We start from the raw sequence: 13,014 nt of genomic DNA, 5'->3' as shown, positions 1-13,014 counted from the left end.
TAGAATATTACCCCAACTAGCATTCCCTTCTCTACCACATTATCTGCATGGCGATGTTATCTTTGGCCTGGTGCCTGGTCGTTAACATTTCCCCGTCTCTCCCAATCAGCATCCCTTATCTGCTGCCCTCTGTCTCTCAAATTTCAGATTGCAGACTGCGGTTTCTGACCCCAAGTAGAAGCCAAAAGCAAATTCATTATCAGCCCTTCATTCAAGGAATTTCACATAATTGTGCAGTCTTTAACTTGTAACTGCCAACAATGTTGCTTTTCTTGAATACATACTATTTTACTTTGCTACAACCAAGTAAACTCCTGGTGTTTTCGAAAATAAGAAAGCTCCGAAATCCAAAAGCAAATTTAATCTGCCAATTCCACCAGCAGAAACATTAATAGAAGCTTTTATTTTTCACCTCCTTCTTCTTCCTCCTCTTCTTATTTTTCCTCTCCTTCTCCTTTCCCTCCTTCTTCTTGTTTCAGGCATGAAAAGTTACAGATCTATTTTTGAGACAGGATTTGCCCTCAAACCTCCACCTCTACCCCATCCTGGTGTTGCTGCAAACAGATATTTTTCCAAAAAACACAGGTAGCCTCATTTGGGCACAGAGACACAGTGGCATCAGATAATATGACGAACTTTCCCAGATCCAGAGCCAAGGTTCCAGCTTTCCCTAATTACAATCACCGTTTAAGCAAGGCTTATAGAAAGAAAGCAAGAATTAGAATCTGAGAGTGAGTTTTCCTGCATCTTGTGCTGATAAGGTATGTCAATGAAATTTCTGTACTAGTCTGATTATTTCTATGTGAGGGAAGATGTAATCATAGTGTCATTCTGCTTCTATTTGCCCATTTTCTTGCCCCTGTATCCTTTGAACTAAAATGACTTTTTTATTCTTATAAATTAAAATCATTCATGTAAACTGATCTCTTTCTAGATCTACTTTTTCAAAACTTTAACTACTATCACTGGATCTGTGTCTCAGATAAAAGTGTTCAGAGAAATTGGAAAAAATTAAAAATCTTTATTTCTTCAAAGAAAATAAACAGGGTTAAGCAAAATCATGTGAGCCTTGCAGATATAGGAATTTTTAAGGTCATCCTTGAACTCAAGGCCTTATTCTAAATAATCAAAGGAAAAGACTTCTAGGTGGCCTTGTACGCAATCTCAGACAACCCTATGTTGTGCAAATAAGGAAAGTAAGGTCTTCTCTAAAGAAAAGTGACAGAAACGATTCTGGAACCCTGGTCTCTGTTATGGGCCACCAGAGATGCCAGCATTTCATATTCTTCTACCTACCTACCAAGGCAGTTAAGATGCTCCATTTATTAATTTTTATTACATAAATGATAGCCTACAAAGTAAGTCTTTATTTTTAATGACCCTGCCCAAACACTGAGTCACATAGATTTAAGCAATTAAAAAAGCTTTTGAAAGGAAAATATCAACAGTGGATAAATACTTCCTTAAAAATGCACCCACATTTCTCTTTGTATAGTTGAACATTGTTGTATGACATTGTGAAGCTCATCTAATTCTCCTCTATAAAATGTTCTTTTCTCTCCCAATAGCAGAGGAAAGAAGAAACAATATCTGTCCAGCCCTGCATCCTCGGCCCTACCTACTTATGAACAAGGGCAAGACTGTCTTTAAACAAGACCTGGAACATCAAACAAACCTGATTTCCTATCTCATGTCAAACCTATTATTAATTTAACATTTTGCTTTCTTAATTGTTACAGTACAGGGTTGTACTTTAGGAATCTCTGTATGTAATATTAAGAGACAATTTACTCAGGTGATAGCATTTAAATCTGCATACACCCAGTACTATCCACTCTACTTTTCATTAAATGTGCATTAACCTAAAATTACCCTAGACTGTAAAAGTATGAGGATTGTGATAACATACCATTAAAGTGACAGTAAATCAACAGAAACATAACGTTAGATTTTTCAGCTCAGTTGCTTTGCAGACTATAAATGTGAACTATTCTTTCATGAAGTTATAGATATTTTCAATGAACACAACTGACCTCTCTGGGGGTCTGCTCTTAAATTAGGGAAATTAAAGGAAATTTAGATATAGATGTAACCATATTTTCATAAAGAAAATTAAAGCTGGAAAAATATCTAATTACAGTTACTAATTTGCAGCAATATTATTTCCTACTGCAATGCACTAAAATGTATCCATGAGAAGCTAATGAAGTCATTTATTGACACAGCCTTCCTTTTTTTTTTTTTATTTTTTCTTTATTATACTTTAGGTTTTAGGGTACATGTGCACAATGTGCAGGTTTGTTACATATGTATCCATGTGCCATGTTGATTTCCTGCACCCATTAACTCGTCATTTAGCATTAGGTATATTTCCTAATGCTGTCCCTCTCCCCTCCCCCCAACCCCACAACAGTCCCCGCAGTGTGATGTTCCCCTTCCTGTGTCCATGAGTTCTCATTGTTCAATTCCCACCTATGAGTGAGAACATGCGGTGTTTGGTTTTTTGTCCTTGCGATAGTTTACTGAGAATGATGTTTTCCAGTTTCATCCATGTCCCTACAAAGGACATGAACTCATCATTTTTTATGGCTGCATAGTATTCCATGGTGTATATGTGCCACATTTTCTTAATCCAGTCTATCGCTGTTGGACATTTGGGTTGGTTCCAAGTCTTTGCTATTGTGAATAGTGCCGCAATAAACATACGTGTGCATGTGTCTTTATAGCAGCATGATTTATAGTCCTTTGGGTATATACCCAGTAATGGGATGGACACAGCCTTCCTTTAAGGCTACTCTGGCTTGTTTACTGTTTCCAAATGCTGCAGTGTTGTTGTGGTTTAAAAATATTTTAAAAAGGGAAAACTGTAATTACCATAATTGATTATCTAGCTATAATAGTTTCTACTCCTAAACTTTCTCACAAAGCAACACTGATAAATTTTAAAGACCTAAGTGTTTTTTCTTATTTGATTTATACAATTTATATTATTCTAAAAATTTTAGTATGCAAGTCATATATATATAATTTAATTAAAAAGTAAAAGATATTATTCACCTTAATACAATCACTGTTTTCATTTTAATGTATTTGTTTCTCATGCATTACTCATATTTGTACAACATTTTAACCTCTGCATGGCCTTCATTTTGACTTCATTGCATATTCAGCCTTCTGATAAGAAATCCTAAGTTAAAGATAGTGACAGAGAAATACTTTCTTTGGTTCTCCTGTGGTGTCTTGGAGGAGATAGAATATCTCTGATATTGCGGAAGCTAGACAATTAAGGAAAACGTTATAGTGAGAGACACCAAAACTCATATGCTGGTGAATTCCATGAACTATTTCATTTAGCAATAATGGCAATAATAAAACACATTTTTGCAGCTCTCTAGAACTTACAGTGGTCCTGTAGAAACCTTTCCAGTTCATTAATACAAAATCCCAATAATGTACTAACTGTCAAGGACATACTTTGTAGGTGGAAAAACTAGTCTATCTTCACATGATTTAACCCCAGGAATAGATCGGGGAATTAGCGGCACGAAGCTAGAAGTCAGTATCTTCTCGCTTTCTTTTCTCCACAAATTCTACACTCCAAGAGTTCATGGTGTGAACACAGGATGTTCCCATCCACCTGTATGTTTCTGGTCCATGATGGCAGAATAAGAATTTACAATTAAATAATTTTTTTTAGTACTTTTTTTTGCCCCTGCCAGCACAATGCAAACATACTCTTTCATGTATCTACTTAAGCACTACGGACTTTAGTTCCAATCTTTATTATGTGACTTGGAAAGAGAGTCCTGGAGTCTCTGATATATATGGCTTCTCACAGCTACTTAAAAGTGGATTTAAAAATCCACCTCTGTGCAACCTTTCCAGGATCTGGCATCTAGAAGCTCATTTCAGAAAAATAATGTAATAATATCCCAAGTTGACTGAGACAAAAACTGTAAGATTGAATCTCATCAAATGTGCAGTTGAAATCCAATATTGAGCTTACTGACTCTAAAATTTTTTTTAATTATACTTCTTTTGATTAAAAGACAGCAGGGAATAAAATATCTAGTATACAGTAATACAGTGATATAGCACATCAGTGACCTTCTCTGAAAAATTTTCATTCTAACAATCAAAGAATATATTTTATTTTTCTGGTTTCTTTTCTTTTTTTCTTTTTTCTTTCTTTTTTTTACAGAGTCTTGCCCAGGCTGGAGTGCAGTGGTGTGATCTTGGCTCACTGCAGCCTCAGCCTCCCAGGTTCCAACGATTCTCCTGCCTCAGCCTCCAGAGTAGCTGGGACTACAGGTGCATGCCACCACACCTGGCTAATTTTTTGTATCTTTGTAGAGACGGGGTTTCACTACGTTGCCCAGGCTGGTCTTGAACTCCTGAGCTCAGGCAATTTGCCTGCCTCGGCCTCCCAAAGTGCTGGGATTACAGGCATGAGCCACCGCTCCAGGTAAGAACAGATTTTAATGCCAGACTAACTATTTCTCATGTAATAACTGATCAAATCACAAACAATGTGCTTACATAAGTTATTTTAGTTTCAAAATCAAACTTTGGGCCGGGTGCGGTGGCTCACACCTGTAATCTCAGCACTTTGGGAGGCCAAGGCGGGCGAATCACGAGGTCAGGAGATCGTAGCCATCCTGGCTAACACGGTGAAATCCGTCTCTACTAAAAATACAAAAAGAAATTAGCCAGGAGTGGTGGTGGGCGCCTGTAGTCCCAGCTACTCAGGAGGCTGAGGCAGGAGAATGGCGTGAACCCAGGAGGTGGAGTTTGCAGTGTGTCAAGATCGCGCCGCTGTGCTCCAGCCTGGGCGACAGAGCGAGACTCCATCTCAAAAAAAAAAAAAAAAAAAATCAAACTTTGATACAATACCAAAGTAGTAAACAATAAATAACAGTTGAATATAGTAAGTTTTCTTATGGAAGGGCTGAAGGCTAAAAAATACGTGAGAAGCAGCTACAAAGCTCTACAAAAATCTGGCTTGTGTTGGCTTCCAAAAATCACTGGCTTTAAATCCCTTATCTTCTGATAAGTAGCTGTGTAGCCTTGGGCGAATTACTGTTTCCATTGTAGCATCCTTATCTGTAAATAAGAAGAGCTCCTCAGTGACCTACCTCATTGCAATGGAGGAAAAATAAAAAAGGAAACGTATGCCAAAATATTGAGAAGGTATTTTTCTCCTTCCATTTCCCACTTTATTAACTTTAAAATTACATATTAATCATCAATCTTAACCATATGCTCTATTTATTATGAAACACCTTAATCTGCCCATATCAGAATCCATATATGTAATATAAGTCATTGAATGACAGGACATCCCAGTTATCAAGGTTTACAATTTAAAAACATATTTAAAGAAATCATATAAATGGTGTACTCACTGCTCCTTCTGCCAAACAACATTTCCCCACTTTTCTAGAAAAATCAGCCTTTTTGTGTATCTTTCTTCACCATATTGATTTACCCAGAATGTATTTCCTCTTCTCTTGCTCCAAATAAAGTCCTGCTCATCTTTGAAGCCCCCCAGCCCTCAGTCATCTATCTATCTCCTTCAATTCTAGGTGCATATATTGTCTTACTACACCATTTAAATTTCTGTTGCCCTCAAATTCTTTGATGTGGGTTAGATTTGTCTCCCCCTTCTATGTTCACTGAGGAGCAATGATTTATATTGCACACAGCGTTGGGTGCACTGGTGGTGGAGTTACACAGACATTAGTCAGAATCAGTACCTTCTATTATATGGCCTTGGACAAGTTATTCAATTAGTTTTATTTTCCTTATCTTTAAAATGTCAAATTGTTACTGTGAGTACTAAAAAGTACACAATGCATTTATATAGGGTCTAGCATGTAGTGAGCTCTCAAAAAATGGTACAATATTCCAATATCCACCTATTTCAAATTTATTAACAATTCCCTTATTACTAGACTTCTCCGAAATTTCTTATTGTTTAACACATATTACTTTAACATTTAAAAAGACAAAAATATTTTTAAAAACCATATTAACAAAACATCAACTCAGATATTTACTAAAGCTAAAACTTTACATCTAAAAGTCAAAAGATTAATTGAATTAAGAAAAAAACTTTAAAAACTTATATATGTGTGTATGTGTATAGTCACCATAGAGGGTGAATAAAACAGAGAAGTTTAGTATCAATTCTGTTTTCAGTTCTTAATCCTTTTTTCATATTGCCACCTTAAAATTCTGATTTTAAAAATCTTTACAGTTACTGCTGATATTAACATTTGCTGTTTATTTACTCACAAACGCAAACACTTATTTGCTGAGCGAATATTTATTTGAGAACCTATTAAGTCCCAAGTCTTCTTCTGGGTGTTGGGGGTATAACTGTGAACAAAACAAAACAAAAAAACCTTCTCTCATGAATTTCAAGTTCAGTCATTAACATGTGAAGCAAGACCTTAAGGAAATAATGGAACAAGCCATGTGTTTACCTAAAGGAACAGTAGTGTAGGGAGCGACAAGTGCAAAAGCCCTGAGGCATTCCAGGCATTTTTTAAAGCACATCAAGTGACCCAGTGTGGCTGGAGCTGTGTGAATAAGGAGAGGAGCAGTAGAAGAGAGAAATAGGAGATCATGTAATTGTCAGTTATTCGAAGGCTTATCAGAAATATTCACTAAAGATTACAAATTGTATTTTATTTAAATATTTCCAATTTACACAAGAAAGAAACTCCTAAAATTTCAGGAATATATGTAAAATACCAAGGTCATTGGTAAGTAAGTAGCCTGAAAATAGGAGCAAAGACACCACCTTACTGTTACAGAGCAGGGATGGTAGACAAGGCTGTGCCCACTGCCTTCATTCCTACAGTAGAAGGGGAGGGCAGAGCATTTTTTCATGGTGATTGTATGAAATAGAAAAGGGATGGTGAACATGCTTCTGTCCTTCTGGGGCACCTTTCTCTGGTACATTGTCTAGACAGAATACTTTTCATGGGGTTTTATTTATCCACACACATTAGCTTTTCTGGATTTTTAGGCTTCTCTAGCACCTAGACTTGGATATATAGAAAGGAAGACCACTTCAGGGGTATTCACCAGAGTGGTATTCTTCAAGTTGCAGTGTCCCTAATCCACTTGGCTTCTTCCTTCTTTCAGATTCTTTGTTGCCTTATAAATTTTATGCAAGGTTTTGGCGTGTTGTAGATATTGGGAGAATTAGGGTCAAATGCATTTACTCCAGCTGGTTTGGACACAAATGCTTCCTTTAAAACTAAGATATAAAGTAAATTTAATTGAAAAGGGTAGCCTTTCCAACAGGGAATGTTGATATCTATATGCAAAGGAAATCATCCTTGACTTGAATCTCACATCAGATGCAAAAATTTATTCAAATAAAACAGAGATCTAAACGGAAAACTATAAAATCATGAAATTTTAAAGAAAAGGTAGGAGAAAATCCTCATGAACTAAGCTTAGACAAAGAGTGTTTAGACATAACACTAAAGCAAGATCCACAAAAGAAACAACTGATAAGTCTAACTTAATCAAAATTAAAATATTTTTGCTCTATAAAATCACTATTAGTTGAATGAAAAACAAGCTACAGACTAGTAGAAAATACTTATGGATCACTATTTAACAGAGGCCTTATAAACAGAACATATAAAGAGCTTTTCAAATTTAAAAGTAAGAAAATAAACTACCCCAATTTAAAGAATAGAAGACTTGAATAGACTCTTTGCCAAAAAGAATGTACAGACAAAAAATGAGCACCTTTGAAAAAATGTTCAACATCTTTAGCCATTAGGAATATGAATATTAAAACCACAATGTGCAGTTACTACACACCTATCAAAATCCAAAATTAAAAGCAATAGTGATAGCACTGTATTTGGATTAAGATGTGAACTAACGGGATCACTCACATATTGCTAGCGGGAATGTAAAATGGCACCATTCCGGAAAATAATGTTATAGTTTCTTACAAACTAAATATGTTCTTAGCAATTGAACTTTTGGTCATTTATTTCAGAGATATAAAAACTCATGTTAAAACAAATGTTGATAGCATCTTTATTCATAATAGGCCAAAACCAAAAAAAAAAAAACTTTTGTTTTGTAATGAATAGTTAAACAATCTGTTGTACAAACATATCATAGAAAAATACTCAGCCACAATGAGGAAAGAACTATTGATACACAGAACTACCTGGACGGATCTCAGGGAACTAAATGGAAATAAAAACAATCTCAAAATTTTACATACAAAATTAATCCATTTATATTACATTCTTAAAATGAAAAAATACAAAGATTATAGAGAGATTAGTGTTTGCCAGGGACTAGAGCGCACAGGAGGAAAGAATGTTAACTGTGGCTCTGAAAGGGTAACTACTATCAGTATTTTGCTAAAAGAGTGTGTCTCTCTTTAAATCAATTAGACATTTTCATAGTTCTGAAGAGCTGGATTGTTGTGAATTTTCTCTAACAAAACTGCTATGTAAAGGAGGTTACACTTTATTCTGAAACATAAAATTAAATCAAAAGGATTCCCAATGGCTACCTATAAAGATTGTATTGCTGTAATAACTAAGCTAAACAGAAACTACATTTCTGAGAATTCCATTCCCTTTGTGGTAGAACTGACCATGAAAGAAACTACATGACATTTAGAAAGGGAAAGTGAAGCAGCCTCCACGTTTATACTTGAAAGGTCAGTGTAGTGTAAGGCTCTGTTGTAGGTCAAGTACATTATCTGAGATTTTCTGGAAGAGTTACCAACCTTTCTGGTTCAGTTGAGACTGTACTGTTTGGGTACTGAAAGTCCCTCATCTCAGGAAACTCCTCAGTTCCAAGTAAATCAACACAACTGTTTACCTATGTTCTCCGCAATTTCAAGGCCATCTTTTCTTTAAGTATTGACTGTCCTGCTACCTGCACAGCTGCCTACACAAGCCCAGCAACATACAGGCCCAACAACAAACTTGGAAGCAATTATAGTAAAGTGCCTAATCAATCCCACACTGTATTATGTCAAATTCCTATAATAAACCCTTTATCTTCTCTGCTCAAACAATAACTAATACTTCAATGGTTTTGTTTACTGTCATCATCTTGAGGACAAACATGGATAGTTATTTTAGCAGTAATAATAATTACTCCTTACTTTGGTATAATATTGTATATTTACTAATTACTTACAAGCACATTAATCTATTTGTTGTAATAATTGGAAAGGAAGCAGAATTGATATTAATATATCCATTATTTATAAGCACGTGGAATATAGCCTTGCTTTTTTTTGTTTCTAATAATTTCTCCTCTCTAGAAGGTAATTAAAATAGCCATTTACCCAGACATTTAGAATATATCATCTCTTCTAGCATATTTTAAGGAGTCAGTGTGTGCAAAATATACTGAGGTAATCAAGTTATGGATAATCAACTTATGTTAAAGAGTACCGCTTCTGGCTTAGCAGTTAATTTCTTCATTCCAACTTACATGAATCCCAATCCAAGTTGACTAGTAAGTTTAAGTACCCAAGTAAAAGTTGTGGTTTTTTTTTTTTTAACTGAGTCTGACTATGAGTCAATAGACTTAATCAAAGATATTTATGTCAGGATTCATGTATTTGCATTAAATGTTTTTTCTTAGGCATTTACAGGACATCTAACTGGGATTTCTATTATATATTTTTATAACGCTTAACTAACAGTATTATTCAACTTCACTTTCTTCCTTTTTGGTTCCTCCTTTGACCTGGACTGTGTTTCTAGGTATCATTGCCTAGGTCAAATTACATCAACTTCCTTAAACTCAAGCTCTCTGCCATGAGTTCTACAGTTTATCTTATGATGTCTGTCTTTTCCCATATACACACTAGTGATTTTTGGTCTCAGTTCACACACCCTTTACTTAAAGCCAGAGTAAAGAAGAAATATTATGTGCTTGTTTCAATAGATATAGAAAAATAATTTGATAAATATATATTTTTTAAAAACTTTCCTTAAAAAGAAATTTTCTCTCTGGAATTAGATTTAGAAAAGGAAGAAAGCTATTTCTGTTTCATACTGTACTGGAGGTTATTAGCCAAACCAAAGAGGTAAAAGTAATAAGAAAAAAAAGGACATAAAACTATGATTATTTCCAGGCTATATAATTATGATTACCTTCATAAAGCTATCAAAGTTATCAAAAAATGACAAACTATTTGAAGCAAAAAGTAAATTTAGCAATGTTAATAGGTGTAAAGTAACTGAGAAAAATCAGTTATATTTCTATATAACATCAACATAAACTTAAAAATAAAACTTGAGAAAAGTATTATTTATGAATATTATAAAAAACATTAAATGCATTAAATTAAATTAAACATTAAATTTTACAAAATGATAAACTGAAAAATATAAAATGTTATTCACAGAAATTAAAGAATACCTTAAGTAGAGAAACTATTTTTATGGATTAGAAGACTCAATATCTTGAAGATGTTAATCATTCTCAAATGGGTCCATAAATTGAATGCAATGAAAATCATAAAAAGTTTTGTGTCACATGTGTGTATGTGTGTGTGTGTGTGTGTGTGTGTGTGTGCCCATATGTTTGAGTATAGAAATCAGCAAGCAGATTATGAAATTTTTATGCCTCCAGCTCCATCCATGTTCCTGCAAAGAATATGATCTTGGTTTTTCTTTTTTTTTTTGACTGCATAGTATTCCATTCTGTATTTGTAGTACATTTAAGTCTACCATTAATGGGCATTTAGGTTGATTCTGTGTCTTTGCTATTGTGAATAATGAACCTACATGTACATATGTCTTTCTGGTAGAATGATTTATATTACTTTGGGTATATACCCAGTAATCAGATTGCTGGGTTGAATGGTAGTTCTGGTTTTAGGTCTTTGATGAATCACCACACTGATTTCCACAATGGTTGACCTAATTTGAACTCCCACCAATAGTGTATAAGCATTTCCTTTTCTTTGTCACCTTGCCCACATGTGTTATTTTTTGACTTTCTAATAATAGCCATTCTGACTGGTGTGAGATGGTATCCCACTGTGGTTTTGATTTGCATTTTTCTAATGATCAATAATGTTGAGGTTTTCTTCATATGCTTATTGGCCACATGCATGTCTTCTTCAGAAAATGTCTGTTCATATCCTTTGCCCACTTGTTAATGGTGTTTTTTTCTTGTAAATTTGTTCGTCTTCCTGATAAACACTGGATATGATATATTTGTGAGAGGCATAGTTTTCAAATATTTCCTCTCATTCTGTAGGTTGTCTGTTAATAGTTTCTTTTAGTGTGCAGAACGCTTAAGTTTAATTTGATTCTATTTGTAAGTTTTTGCTTTTGTTTCAATTGCTTTTGGTGTTTTCTTAATGAAATCTTTGCATGTGTCTATATCCTGAATAGTATTGCCTATGTTGTCAATCGAAGTTTTGATAGTTTTGGGTTTTGCCCTGGAGCCTTTAATCCATCTTGAGTTGATTTTTGTATACGATGTGAGGAAGGGGTCCAGTTTCAATATTCTGCATATGGCTAGCCAGTTACACCAGCTTTATTTATTTAATAGAGATTCATTTCCCCATTGCTTGTTTTTCTCAGCTTTGTCAAAGATCAGGTGGTCGAAAGTGTGTGGCCTTATTTCTGGGTACCCTATTCTGTTCCACTGGCCTATGTGTCTATTTTTGTACCAGTACCATGATGTTTTGGTTACTGTAGCCCTATAGTATAGTTTGAAGACAGATAGCATGATGCCTCCAACTTTGTTCTTTTTAATTAGCATTGTCTTGGCTACTTGGGCTCTTTTTTGGTTCTTTTTTTTTTACAGCCCAGAGGTCCTTTATTATTTTTTTTAACACCTATTATGCCATGAATTCATAGGGAATAGGTTCCAGCAGCTCAGGCGCCTTCCCATTGGTTCTCATAAAGTGTGCTTCTCTGGGTGGAGCAGGCTGGCACTTTAGTTGAACCCAGGTACCTTTCTCTTTGGCTTCTTTCTTTTTCTGATCATTTTCCTTCACGCGTTTCAGGAAGCTATCTCGGCTCTTAGAGTGCTTAATGTGCTCAATACGCACATTAATTCTCTTGGCAAGAATCTTGCCCTTAACTTGTTCGTTTACAACAATGCCAACAGCATGCTGGGTAACATTGTAGACTCTTCCAGTTTTTCCATGGTAACACTTGTGAGGCATTCCTTTTTGAACAGTACCCATTCCCTTGATGTCTACAATATCACCTTTCTTATAGATTCACATATACGTGGCCAAAGGAACAACTGTATGTTTTCTAAAAGGCCTAGAGAACATATATCGGGTGCCTCTCCTCTTTCCCTTAGTTTTCGTCATTTTGGCGAATTACTGGAAGACGGCAGTTCCGGCTGAAAGCTCTTTTTTGGTTCTATATGATATAATTTGGCTCTGTGTCACCACCCAAATCTCATATTATAGCTCCCATAATTCCCATGTGTTGTGGGAGGGATCCTGTGGGAGACAATTGAATTATGGGAGTGGGTCTTTTCCATGCTGTTCTTGTGATAGTGAATGGGTCTCATGAGACCTCATGGCTTCAGAAATGGGAGTTGCCTTGCACAAGCTCTATTTGCTTGCCACCATCCATGTAAGATGTGATTTACTCCTTCTTGCCTTCTGCCATGATTGTGAGGCTTCCCCAGATGCTTGGAACTGTAACTCCATTAAACCTCTTTCTCTTGTAAATTGCCCAGTCTTGGGTATGTCTTTATCAGCAGCGTGAAAACAGACTAATACACCATATAACGTTTACAATAGGTTTATCTAGTTCTATGAAGAATGTCATGGGTATTTTGATAGAAATAGCATTGAATCTGAAAATTGCTTTGGACAGTATTGCCATTTTAATGACATTTTAATCATCATTCTTTCAGTATGGCCATTTTAATGACATTTATTCTTCCTATCCATGAGCATAGAACATTTTTCCATTTATTTATATCACCTATAATTTATTTGAGCAGTGTTTTGTAATT

General features: G+C 35.1%; 1 pseudogene; it reads right to left on the bottom strand.

Annotated features, from left to right (window-relative positions):
- Window positions 1-11,872: 11,872 nt before the first annotated feature.
- LOC116461721 (large ribosomal subunit protein eL21-like) lies at window positions 11,873-12,358 on the bottom strand (annotated as a pseudogene).
- Between the last annotated feature and the right edge of the window lie 656 nt (window positions 12,359-13,014).

The sequence above is a fragment of the Hylobates moloch genome, unplaced genomic scaffold (assembly GCF_009828535.3).
Source record: "Hylobates moloch isolate HMO894 unplaced genomic scaffold, HMol_V3 SCAFFOLD_22, whole genome shotgun sequence".
Lineage (NCBI taxonomy): Eukaryota > Metazoa > Chordata > Mammalia > Primates > Hylobatidae > Hylobates > Hylobates moloch.
This window is presented reverse-complemented; position numbering and strand designations above follow the sequence as displayed.